Below are 12418 nucleotides of genomic sequence, written 5' to 3'. Positions count from 1 at the left end.
TAAAGAAACAGGGTAACTTGCATTTGATTTATCTATCTTGTTCCAACCCACTGAAATGTCATAGTAGATTATCCATTTCCTGCTGGAAAAAATATACGGCCCATAAGGAAATGCTATTTATATTCATTAGTGAACAGGCCATCTCCCCTCAAAGTGTGCTCCCCCAACTTTCAGCTGAGGTCTCTGAAAAATGTCGGGTTGGAAGAAACTACCCCCTGAATGCTTCTTTCCAACATTTGTGTTTGCTTCTAATTATTTTCAACACTTCTGAAAACGCTAGGAAGGGTGAAGAAACACCTTGCTGACAATGCGCTCTTTGCCAAAATAATCAATCCTCCAGCTTCTTTTGCTTTTTCTAAAATTCTAATATTCAATACAAGCTCTTTGGGCACATTCCCAAGATTTTGTTTGGTTCGACTTCACCATGGAAAACAAAATTGGTTCAGCTGAAGTCTGTAGCCAGAACGTTTTAAGCTTCATAGACCTTCAAAGTAGTGACCTTCTCCTCACCCCCTCTGCCTCTGTGCTCCATTAAGGAAAATACCGGAAGAAGTTTCCAGGCAGAGAAGCCAGATTGCATTTCGGTTCAATTTTGAGGGGAGGAACTGAACAGAGCTGGAGCAGGTAGTTATTTGTGGCTCCTACCTCAAATGAGCTTTGAAAAGTTCTTCTGTAAACCTTGGAAGGTCTTTTTTAATTTAATAAAAATTGCCTGTGCTTCTTAGCCTTTTATCGTAAAGGAATAAGTCTTATATCTACCATATTTTTTTCTTTTCCAGGAGTTTCTTAGATCACACAAATCACAATCACAGCCCAGGCAAATAGAGGATCAAGAAAATTAGGTCCTCAAATCTGCTGCTGGGAAAATGGGGGTGCTCATTATTTGTCACAGGAATTGATCTTAGTTTTTCTCTTTCACTTTGTCTCTGCAGTCCAGATGGAAAGGCTTTAGGAGAAGGTCCTTTCCCTCTATGCCCCTATTTCCATTTTGGCATCACCAGCCTCTCAATAACAGCATTCTAATCCTCAGCCTTCCCTTTGAGACCCTGTTACGCCAGTGGTCCTGTCTCTGAAATGTCTCTCACACATCCCCACACTTCTGATCTTTTCTGCTACCTCCTTGGCCCAAAGACTCTGAAATAGGAGGACCACTTGTCTAATCTTTTTCCCCAGCTGTTCCCTCCAGGCAACCTGCCCTCATTCCGCCTTGGACTGGATGCTATGCAGGTCCCTGTGCCCACCTAGAAGGCGTCTCAGGTTGGCGATCCTCAAACCCAATTATTCTGAAAGTTCCGTTCAGGCTAACTTGATGCTGAGCCTTTCCTTTTTTTCACAGTGCAAAGGAACAGCTCTCTTCTCTGACTCCCTGTAACATCTGATCTGCTTCTCCTTTACGGTGTATCTCCACGTCTAATAGTATTGCCTCCTGTGATCTTTTTTGAGACCATAATCAATGTTTTGCTCATCTTCCATCCCCCACTGCACCTACCACACGGTGAGTGTTCAGTAAATAATTAGTGGAAGGATTAGACCAAAAAAAACATATTCCTGTATTAGGAAATGAGACTACTAGAAATACGTGAAATACAGAAGGAAAGAGACATTAAGACTTGCCAATTAATATATTTTGCCCTAGGCATCTAAATGGAGTCATCTTGACTCTTCTCTTCCTCTCACATCCCATTACCAACCCATCGGCAAATCCTTCTGGTTCTACCTTCAAAATATATACAGAATCCAGCCACTTTTTACAACCAGCCTATTCCTGGCCACCATCACATCTTGCCTGGATTTCTGTGAGAGCCTCCTACCCGGTCTCCCTGCCTGCAGGCTTCCCTGCAGTGTATTCTCAACAAGGCAGCTGCAGTCACCCTTTAAAAACATAATTCAGATCAAGCCACTCCTCTGCTCAAAATTCTGCAAAGTTATACCTTTGTAATTTTTTTTTTTTTTTCTTTTTGCGGTATGCGGGCCTCTCACTGTTGTGGCCTCTCCCGTTGCGGAGCACAGGCTCCGGATGCGCAGGCCCAGCGGCCGTGGCTCACGGGCCCAGCCGCTCTGCGGCATATGGGATCCTCCCAGACCGGGGCACGAACCCGTATCCCCTGCATTGGCAGGCGGACTCTCAACCACTGCGCCACCAGGGAGGCCCTACCTTTGTAATTTTTGATGGCTCAGAATTTTGTTGAAGGATAGCCATCTCTCCTCCATAACTGTAAAAAACATTTTCATATTTGGTTTATAAACCCCAAACAGAATGATGGATCCAATTAACTTTTTTCATTTCTGTATCATCTGTTTCCTTGTAAGCACTTTTATATACACACCAGACTTCAGGATTTGTCCACTTATGTACCATATCAAGTGAATTTTGGTGCACAAACATCAAAAAAAAAAATTCTGCAAAGCTTTCCCTGTTTGACTCTTGACAGTGGGCTCTGAGATTCCAAATAACCTTCTAACCTCCCCACTAAACAGGTATCCCTGTGACCTCCCCTCCTGCATTCCTGCCCTTACTGACTCTGGTCCACTGTGCTGGTTTTCTTAACCAGGCACGCTCATCCTTAAGGGGCTCTGCCCAGCTCTTCTTTCTGCTTGGAACATTCTTCTTTCTGATATCTATGTAGATTGTTTCCTCAAATCCACCAAGCCTTCACGCAGTGAGGTCTACCCTAACTAACGACCACCTTTAACAGGTCTACCTGCCCTTCTGACCCTGTCACTTCCAAGCATCCTCACTCCGCTCTACTTCCTCTTTCCTCTGTAGTACTTTTCAAATCTGTCTGCCATTCTTTGTCTCCCTCTGCTAGAATGTAAGCTTTACGATGTCAGGGAGCTACGACCGTTTTCCTCAACAATATATTTGCTGAATGCAAATGTATGAAGGAATAAGTGAGTGCTTTAGTCCTACATTCAGTTCTCAGGTTTCTTAAACAATGAGGTCATAACCTCAGACCGCAAGATTCTAGAAGAAGAAATCTTGTCAAATAGACCCAAAAGTAAGGTGAAGCAGTGTTACTGACTATGAACCAAAATAGTCACATGGAAGCAGAAAAGTGTTCAATGAAATGTGTCTGTTCTCACTGCATCTGGTCTATGCAATTGTGCAACTTGCATGTATGTTACCCATGAGGACAGACACCTGCAACATCCTAAAGATGGAACATTCCAGCAGCTGTGTGGCATTTTTGAGTACAGAGATTCATATCACAGATTGGATGAAAACAGGTGTTCAGGAGAATTATTAAGCTCCATGAGGGCAGGAATCATATCTGTCTTGTTTGCACTGTCTAGAAGCCAGTAACTTGGGATGCTCAATACATATTTGTTGTGTGAGTGTAGGAATAAAGAGAAAGGATCCCTATTATTTTCAGAAATAAACAAGGCAGTAAAAAGTATTTTTGCTATTCACACAAAGGAAGGTTTTACCACTTGGATGCTGGTACAATGATACCAAATTTTACCTCAATTTAATTTGTTTAGAAGTTAATTTTTTATTATGACAATAATATGGGGGACTCTATGAACACTGTAAAATAGCTCAGAAAACATTGTCAGACTTAAAAAATGGTTTATTATTCCTTCTTGGAAAGACAGAAGTTCTTTTGGATTTTTAATGACTGCTTTTCTGTTTCGAAAACGTAAGTCTTGGTTTTTATTTATATGAGACTATAATTTTTACAATTGCACGTTAATTTAATTTTGTTTCCCATGTTCCTCTTTGTCAGTGGGTGTTGTGAATTTCACATAATAATAATAATACATGTCTGTTGTGGCGTACAAACACTTTCCTATTTATTGTTTCTTTCCTTTCCCACATGCTCCTCATTAGCTATTTAGAGTCTTACTTACAAAATGCCCTGCTGACTCTCTTACACATGAATTCTGTGGTTACTCTTTCCTGGTATCTTTCGAATTATTTAAAAGCATTTAACAACAGTAAAAAGGGCTAATAACTATTGAATATCTGAAATGTTGTTTTCGTTTTTTACAGTTGCACTGTAAATTTGAAGAGAGTCATTGACTTTTTATATATTAATTAAATGCATGAGTAGTATTCTTTCCCCTCATGGAGCTCTTTGCACAGTTTCCAAGAACACAAACTTGGTTCTCTTCTTCCGCTAAGGGTAGGGCTGGCTATTGTCTATGAAATATGTTAGGATATCCTCAGTACATGCTGAGTGAGCAGACATTCTTACCACATTGGAACTTCATTAATTTTGCCTGAGTAACGACCCAGCTTAAGTAAATGAAAAATATGAAACCTATCATTTCTTACAAATAAATGAAACTAGGCCAGAGATGTCTTGTAAATCCATAGTAAAACTTCCTTAATAATATACACAAGTGGATTGTAATGAATAAATCAATTCTTTGCCCACAAAAGGTACTTCTTTGTTTCAGCATGCTTATTTTTAGGAGCAGTTGAAACATTTCCTGTGTAATCATAATTAAGCCAATAATTCGTTCAGGAACTTTTTTTTAAAAAACAAGATAGCACAAAGATAAACCTCAAAATTATCATCTAAATATCTAAATGGTCATATATTCCAAATTAATGAGAACCAAATTTAAAATGTTACTGTTCTTAGGTCTCTAAGTTCACAAGGTCCATAAAACCAGACCTGGTCCCAGATAATGATTTGTAGATTATCATGAATAAGAAGGTCCTTGATGAGCAGTGATATAGGAGTAATTTATCATCTGTATCCTTAAAAAAATAAATCAGAAATACTCCAGTGAAAAGGTTTCTACATGACATTCTGAATCCCGGAGAAAAAGTCTAAACAATAATAAGTTTAAGAGTCCTCCCTGGATTAAACTTTCTCTGAAAGTTTTTGTACCTTAAAATGACATGAAGGGGTATAAAACAGTTTATGTGAGGAAAGAGACTATTTTTGTTCACTAGAAAAGGATTTGGAGGTGAAACTCTATATAAAGAATATTATGGACTTGAAAACATCCAAATACATGATATATATTTTAAGGAGAACTACAATTTTGTTTCCTATGAAACAGAACATTCAAAAAACCTTTAATTGGCCACTCTAAAGTGAGTCCAATTGCCCAGCCCAGTGGTATGATGGCGAATGTGTAGTAAACCGCACAAAACATGTCTGAGAAAGTCCTGAGCATCTTCTTGGGCAAAATCCAGAAAAGAGGAGCATCTCCAAATTCCTGTTTTCTTTAGAAAGAAGAGGTGTGCTTGTTTACTCCACCCTTTGTTGGTCAAAGCCATTCTACCAGAGACAAGACAGATGCCTCAGTGCCTTGGGGTTTGTCAAAGTGTGAAAAAAGGGCTTCCTACCTCAACTTTCCAGCTTGACAAGTCACAAGTGCATAATGATGGGCCTGGCCTTATACCTAGTACATCAGAATCTTTGGGAGTAAGGCTTGTTATCTGAAATGGAATAAGTATTGAACTTGAATCACTAAAGTGGAAAGCCTTGCTACTTCCTAGCTTTGTGGATTTGGGCAAATTACTTAACCTCTTTCAGCATCAGTGTCCTCATCTATAACATGAGGGTCATAACCTTATCTAGTTCATAGGCTAGTTTGGAGAATCAAATGAGAAAATGCCTGCCAAGCACTTAACCCAAGCACCTATTAAGCCCTTGCAAACTGTTAATTCTTCTAATTCGTCCTGTTGTAATTAACATCACAGGGTCTGAGGGGCAGGGGCAATGAGAATTGAGTTTCTGCTTCATGATGGCTAGCAGTGATTCAAACTCATGCTTAGGATCTAGTCTGAATTTTAGTACAAAGAGACTCTTTCTAAAGGGAGGCTGTTTACTTCACCATTAGGAAATGGACAGTGAAATCTTAAAAATGTATTACATAAAAGAAATACCTTAGATTTTCATTTCTGACCTCTTTCCTCCCAAGTCCTTCCTCTTGCAACTAAAAAACTCTGGACATAAGGCAACAAAAAGTATAGGAAACAAGAATATGACTGCCAAGAGATCTTGAGACTTGAGGAACAACACTGAGGAGATTTTTCTGGGTTTCTTTGTGGCCTCCCATACATCCTGGACGGGACACTACAGAATCCACCAGCCCAAAACCACCAACAGACATAGACTAAATAAATGCCAACAAAAGCCTATTCCTCCTAGCCAAAAGACGAGGAAAAGGGTGGCCTAATGAACCCTAAACATTTTTTGTCAATATCTTCTGTACTCTGGCCAAACACCAATGAGGGAGACCCCTCTAGCTTCATGGTTCCAGTGGAGCCAAGCAGAGAGCTGATCTTCTATCCTACCAGCCTCACCCTAATCCCACAGAAGCAGGCAGTGGCTCTCTGATTTCCCAGCTCTGTAATGTCACCAAGACCAAGGGTGAGCAAATCTCTTATTTCCCATCCAATAGGGCAGATGGTAATCTACTTACTCTGCCAGGATAGTGTCATGGAAATCTGGAAGTGAGCTGAGTGGGGTTGGGAAACCCAGTGGGAAGCTGACCATACACACCAACTTGGCCTTCATGCTATACCTCAACAGGGGGATAGCCTGCTTAAAAAAGGGGAGACTGACTAGGATACAAAATCTCAGAATACAATGTCCAAAATGTCCCAGATGCAACTGCAAATAACTCATTATAACCACAACCAGCAAAATCATAACTTGAATGAGAGAAGGCAATCACCAGGTGCTGATGCCAAGATAAACCAGATGTTGGAATTATCTGACAAGGATCATAAAGCAGACATCATAAAAATGCTTCATAAATAATCATGGGTTCTCTTGAAACAAATGAAAAAATATAAAACTCAGCAAAAATAGAAATCATGGAAAAGAACCAAAAGGAAATTGTAGAACTAAAAGACACAATAAGCAAAATAAAAAAACTTAACTGATGTGCTCAACAGCAGAGTGGAGATGACAGAGGACAGAGTCAGTGAACTTGAAACCAAATCAACAGAATTTATCAATCTAACAACACAGAGAAAATGTTTTTGAAAAAAATGAAGAGAGAATCAGGACAATAACAAAAGAGTTAACATTTCTATCATTGGAGTCTCAGAAGAAGAGAGGGAAAGAGTGGGATGCTTTGAAAAAGTATTCAAACAAATAATGGACAAAACTTTCCAAATTTGGTGAAAAACACAAGTTTATAGCTGTAAGAATTTGAACAAACTTCCAATAGGACAAATCCATAGAAACTCATGCCAAGACACATCATAATTAAACTTCTGAAAACAAAAGACAAAAAAAAAAAACCTTGAAAACAATCAGAAAAAAAAAAAAGCACATTACCTATAAGGAAAAAACAATTCAAATGACGGGATTTATCATCAGAAACCGCAGAGGACAGGAGAAAGTGGCACTTTTAAAAATTACTGAAAGAAAAGAACTGTCTACTGTAAATTCTATATCTGGCAAAAAAATATCCTTAAGAAATGAAGAGGAAATCAAGACATTCTCAGATGAAGGAAAACTAAAAGAGTTTGTTAGTAACAAACCTACCCTTAAAAAATAGCTAAAGGAAATTCTTTTAACGGAAAGGAAATAATAACAAAAGGAGACTTTGAGCTTCAGAAAGGAAAGAAGAATATCCGAATGGGTAAAAATAGGGGTAAATATACAGATAGTCCCCAATTTACTGTGGTTTGACTTACTTACAATTTTCCAACTTTACAATGGTGTGAAAGTGATACGTATTCAGTACAAACCGCACTTTGAGTTTTGAATTTTGATCTTTTTCCTGGCTAGCAATACATGATACAATAGTCTTTTGTGATGCTGGGCAGTGGCAGCAAGTCACAGCCCCCAGTCAGCCACACAATCATGAGGGTGAACAATCAAGACATTAACAACCATTCTGTACCCATACAAAATTAAAGGACTTAAATGGAGTGAAGAACTTGTAAAATGTCAACACAAGTAGGCTGTGATAAGTTATGTATACATTACATAATACCTAAAGCAACCAGTTTAAATATTCTATACAAAGATATACTCTAAGTAAATGAAAGCAGAATTCTGAAGATGTTCAAATAACTCACAGAAAGGCAAGAGAAGAGAAACAGCAAAAACAGAGAAAAAAATTCTTAAGCTGTAACATATCCCTAATTACGTAAATGTAAATGGTCTCAACTCACCAATTAAAAGACAGAGATTGGCAGAAAGAATAAAAAAATGCTGACTATTAGAAACTCATTTCAGATTTAATAACAGAGGTAAGTTGAAAGTAAAAGGTTGGATATATATCATGAAAATACTCCTTTAAACAAAAGCAGTTGACTATAGTAATATCAGACAAGGTAGACTTTAGAGCAGAGAAAATTACTAGATACAAAAAAGGAAATTACAGTAAAGATGAAAGAATCAATTCAACAGAAATACATAAGAATCCTAAATGTGTATACACCAAACAACAGAGCAGCAATTACACAAAGCAAAAACTGATGCTACTAAAAAGAGAAATGAACAAATACACAATTGCAGTTGAAGACTTCAACATTCCAATCTCATAAATTGATAGAACTAAACAGAAGATCAGCAAGGATATAGAATTGAACAACTCAATCAACCAATGTACCTATATTAACATATATAGAACATTCCACCCAATAGGAGCAGAATATACATTTGAACATTAATAGGTTCAATCCACCATACCAACGGGTTAAAGAAGAAAAATGTTACAATAACATCAATTCACATAGAGAAAAGCATTAGACAAAATCCAACACCTATTTGTGAAAAAAATTCCTAGCAAAATAGAAATACAGTATACATCCTCAACCTGATAAAGAGCATTTGCAAAACCCAACAGCTAACATCATTTTTATGGTAAAAGACTGAATACTTTCTTCTAAGATTAGGAACAAGGAAAGATGTCTCCTCTTACCACCTTATTTGACAAAGTACTCTAAGTTCTAACCATCATAATAAGGCAAGAAAAAGAAGTAAAAAGCATGTGAGTTAGAAAGAAAGAAATAAAACTGTCCCTCTTTGCAGATGACATGGTTGTCTATGTAAAAAATCCCAAGTAATCTATAAACAAACCAAACAAAAACCTTTCAGAACTAATAAGTGAGTTCAGCAATGTTGCAGGATACAACATAAATACACAAAAAGTAATCACATTTCTATGTATTAACAAGGAAAATGTGGAAACTAAAACACAATAATGTTTCCAATCACTCCAAAGAAAATAAACTTAACAAGTAAACTCAACTTGTACAGAATAAGTATGCTGAAAATTACAAAATGCTGATGAAGAAATCACAGAAGAACTAAGTAAATGGAGAGATATACTGTGTTCGTGAATTGGAAGACAATACGGTAAAGGTGTCAATTCTCCTTAAATTGATATATGTGTTCCATGCAATCCCTATAGAAATCCAAGAAAGTTTTTTTTGTTTTGTTTTGTTTTGTAAACACAGGCAAGCATACTCTAAATTTTATGTGGAAAAGTAAAATATCTAGAATAGCTGAAACAATTTTGAAAGAGTGAAGTGAAAGGAATCACTCTCCCCACTCTTAAGTATTATATATAGCTATAATAAAGACAGTGTGGTATTAGTGGAGAGATAGAAACATAAGTCAATGGAAATAGAGAATCCAGAAATAGACCCATACAAACATGACCAACTGATGTTTGAAAAAGCTGCAAAATCAATTAAGTAGGAGAAAGATGGCCTTTTCAACAAATGGTGCTGGAGCAACTGGCTATTACAGGCAGCCTAACCTCAACCTCAACCTAACCTCAACACTCTATAAAAATTAACTTAACATAAGTCACAGAAATAAATGTAAAATGTGAAACTATAAAACTCAGAATAAACACTTAAAAAAAATCTTTGGGACCTAGAACTGGGTGAATAGGTCTTGACACCAAAAGTAAAATTCACAAAAGGAAAAATTGATAAATTGGACCACATCAAAATTATTTTTTTTCCTTGAAAGACCATGTTAAGAGGATGAAAAGACAAACTACAGACTTGGAAATAATAGTTGCAAACCAAATATTGACAAACTGAAAAACAGGAAATATCAAACAATTCAATTAGAAAATGAGCAAAAGACATTTCACGGAAGAAAATATATAGGTGGCTAATAAGCACATGCAAAGATGTTCAATATAATCAGTTATCATGTAGATGTAAATGAAAACTGCATCAGAATGACCAAAATAAAGAATAGTGATAGCACCAAATCCTGGTGATGATGCAGAAAAATTGAATCGCTCATACACTGCTGGCCGAAATGTGAACTGTTAACACTCACTCTGGAAAAAAGTATGACAGGTTTCTTTCAAAAGTATACATACATTTACCATATGATCCAGCTACTGTACTATTGTACTCCTGGACATTTATCCCAGAAAAATTACAATTGGTGTTCATCCAGAAATCTGTTTGCAAATGTTCAAAACAGCTTTATTTGTAATAGCAAAAGCTGAAAATAACCCAAATGTCCTTCAACAGGTGAAGAGTTAAACACTGTTACATCCATTCCACGGACTATTATTCAGCAATAAAATGAATGAAGTACTGATACAAGCAACAGCTTGGATGGGTCTCAAGGAATTTATGCTGAGTAAAAAAAGGCAAAATCAAAAAGTTACATACTGTATGCCTTCATTTATAGAACATTCTTGAAATGACAAAACTATATAGATGGAGCGGGACAAAATTCTTGAAATGACAAAACTGTATAGAAGCGTGAAGGGTGGGAAATGGCAGTACCTATAAAGAGTAGCATGAGGGATCCTTGTGATGGAGCTGTTGTTTTGGCCATTGTGGTGGTCACATGAATCTACATGTGTGATAAAACTGCACAGAATTAAACACACACACATACTAACGAGTCATGTAAACTGGTGAAATCTGAATATGATCAGTGAATTGTATTAGTGTTAGTTTCCTGTCTATAATTTTGCCTCATAGTTATGTTAGGTGTTATCACTGGGGGAAACTGGATGAAGGAATTATTTCTTACAATTTCATATAAATCTACAATTATCTTAAAATAAAAAATTTTAAAAGCCGTAAAAAGACAATGAAAACAAACAAAAGCAATAACTTACATTTGATTAGTGATTTTCATTTTTTTTTACTACAAATTATTTCCTATATAACTCCACATCTCAAGAAAATGGAAGATACTAATGATTTCTTCCCAATAGAAGATACTGGATATTTCTCTAACCTAACTGGGTGGATCCTGAAATTGGGGCATGGAGAAGTAATTTTTCTGGACCAGAGGGCTTAATAATAGGTCAATGAAGATGTACATCAAACCAAGAATAAACTTTGCTTTGAATCCAAAAAGATGTTTATTTTTTTAAAAAATTTGAAACCATATGAGAATATACAATACAACCATCAAATATGTTCTCCTGCTGAATTGTTGGGAAGCCTTGGGGGATGCCTACCATGTCATACAAATCTGGTCATACTGGGTTGGGGGCAGTTAATGCAGGTCCTTTCTTGGAAACACTCTTTCTGAAGATCTGGAAGCAAAATGTGGGTGCTGTCAGAAGGAAGGTACTAACAGAACTTAACATTCAGTTAACTTAATATGGATTGCAGAACTTCTGCAATCAATATTTCAACATGCAAGAAACGAGGGAAGGTGTTTTGAAGCAGATGATAAAAAAATTGGAAGAACTTAGGAACTATTCAGAAGCAATATAAAAAATAATAGTCCACATTTAGTAATCTGAAAATTAGACATTAATTCTGTTATACATTTGCTTTTAAATTTTTCAGTGAATCTGGATGAGACAAAGGACCAAATTCCAAAGCTGTTACAGGAGAAATGGGAGAAAAAGACAATATTTGGACCTATACTGCCCAGTATCATAACAACCAGCTCCATGTGGGGACTTAAATTTAAAACTAAATAAAATTAAAATCCAGTGCCTCTATTGGACTAGCAAATTTCCAGTGCTCAGTAGTCACATGTAGCTAGTGGCTACCATATTGGACAGTGCAGAAAACATTTTCATCATCTCAATAAAGTATTGAGCAACCCCAATCTAGATAACTTTTAAAAATACTACAAAGCTCCAAAACTTTTTAAAGGGACACCATTTTACAAAATGGCACCTCCCTAGAAGCACACCCATGGCCTAGAAGAGCAGCATTGGAAAGGACCCTAATAACATCATGTCAAGACATCTGTCATACGCTTGAATCTTTCTGGTTGTTCAGTTTATGTTCCAATATCTTTTTCTATAGCAAATAATTGTTATTTTCTTCATTCTTTTTCAAGTTAAAAGAAACATTTCTGTTCTTTAAAACTATTCTAGGGCTTTAAGTCTTTCATCACCGTGGCTCTTCACTGCTGGATTCCCATCTGAATTCCAATTTCTCTACATCTCTAATCAAATATCCTGTATCAAAATTAAATGCATGTTTCAGGTGCTCAGAATATGAAAGATTTGTCTTTTCCCTTATTCTAGA

General features: G+C 36.8%; 1 protein-coding gene across 2 annotated transcripts in view; it reads right to left on the bottom strand.

The window, feature by feature from the left end:
- The window catches only part of SUGCT (succinyl-CoA:glutarate-CoA transferase), a 720769-nt gene that overhangs the window by 61868 nt on the left and 646483 nt on the right, over positions 1-12418 (bottom strand). The gene's annotated exons all lie outside the window — the stretch shown is intronic.

The sequence above is a fragment of the Mesoplodon mirus genome (genome assembly GCF_964341445.2).
Source record: "Mesoplodon mirus genome assembly, chromosome: 9".
Lineage (NCBI taxonomy): Eukaryota > Metazoa > Chordata > Mammalia > Artiodactyla > Ziphiidae > Mesoplodon > Mesoplodon mirus.
The sequence above is the reverse complement of the archived record's forward strand: the minus strand, read 5'-3'. Positions and strand labels throughout refer to the sequence as shown.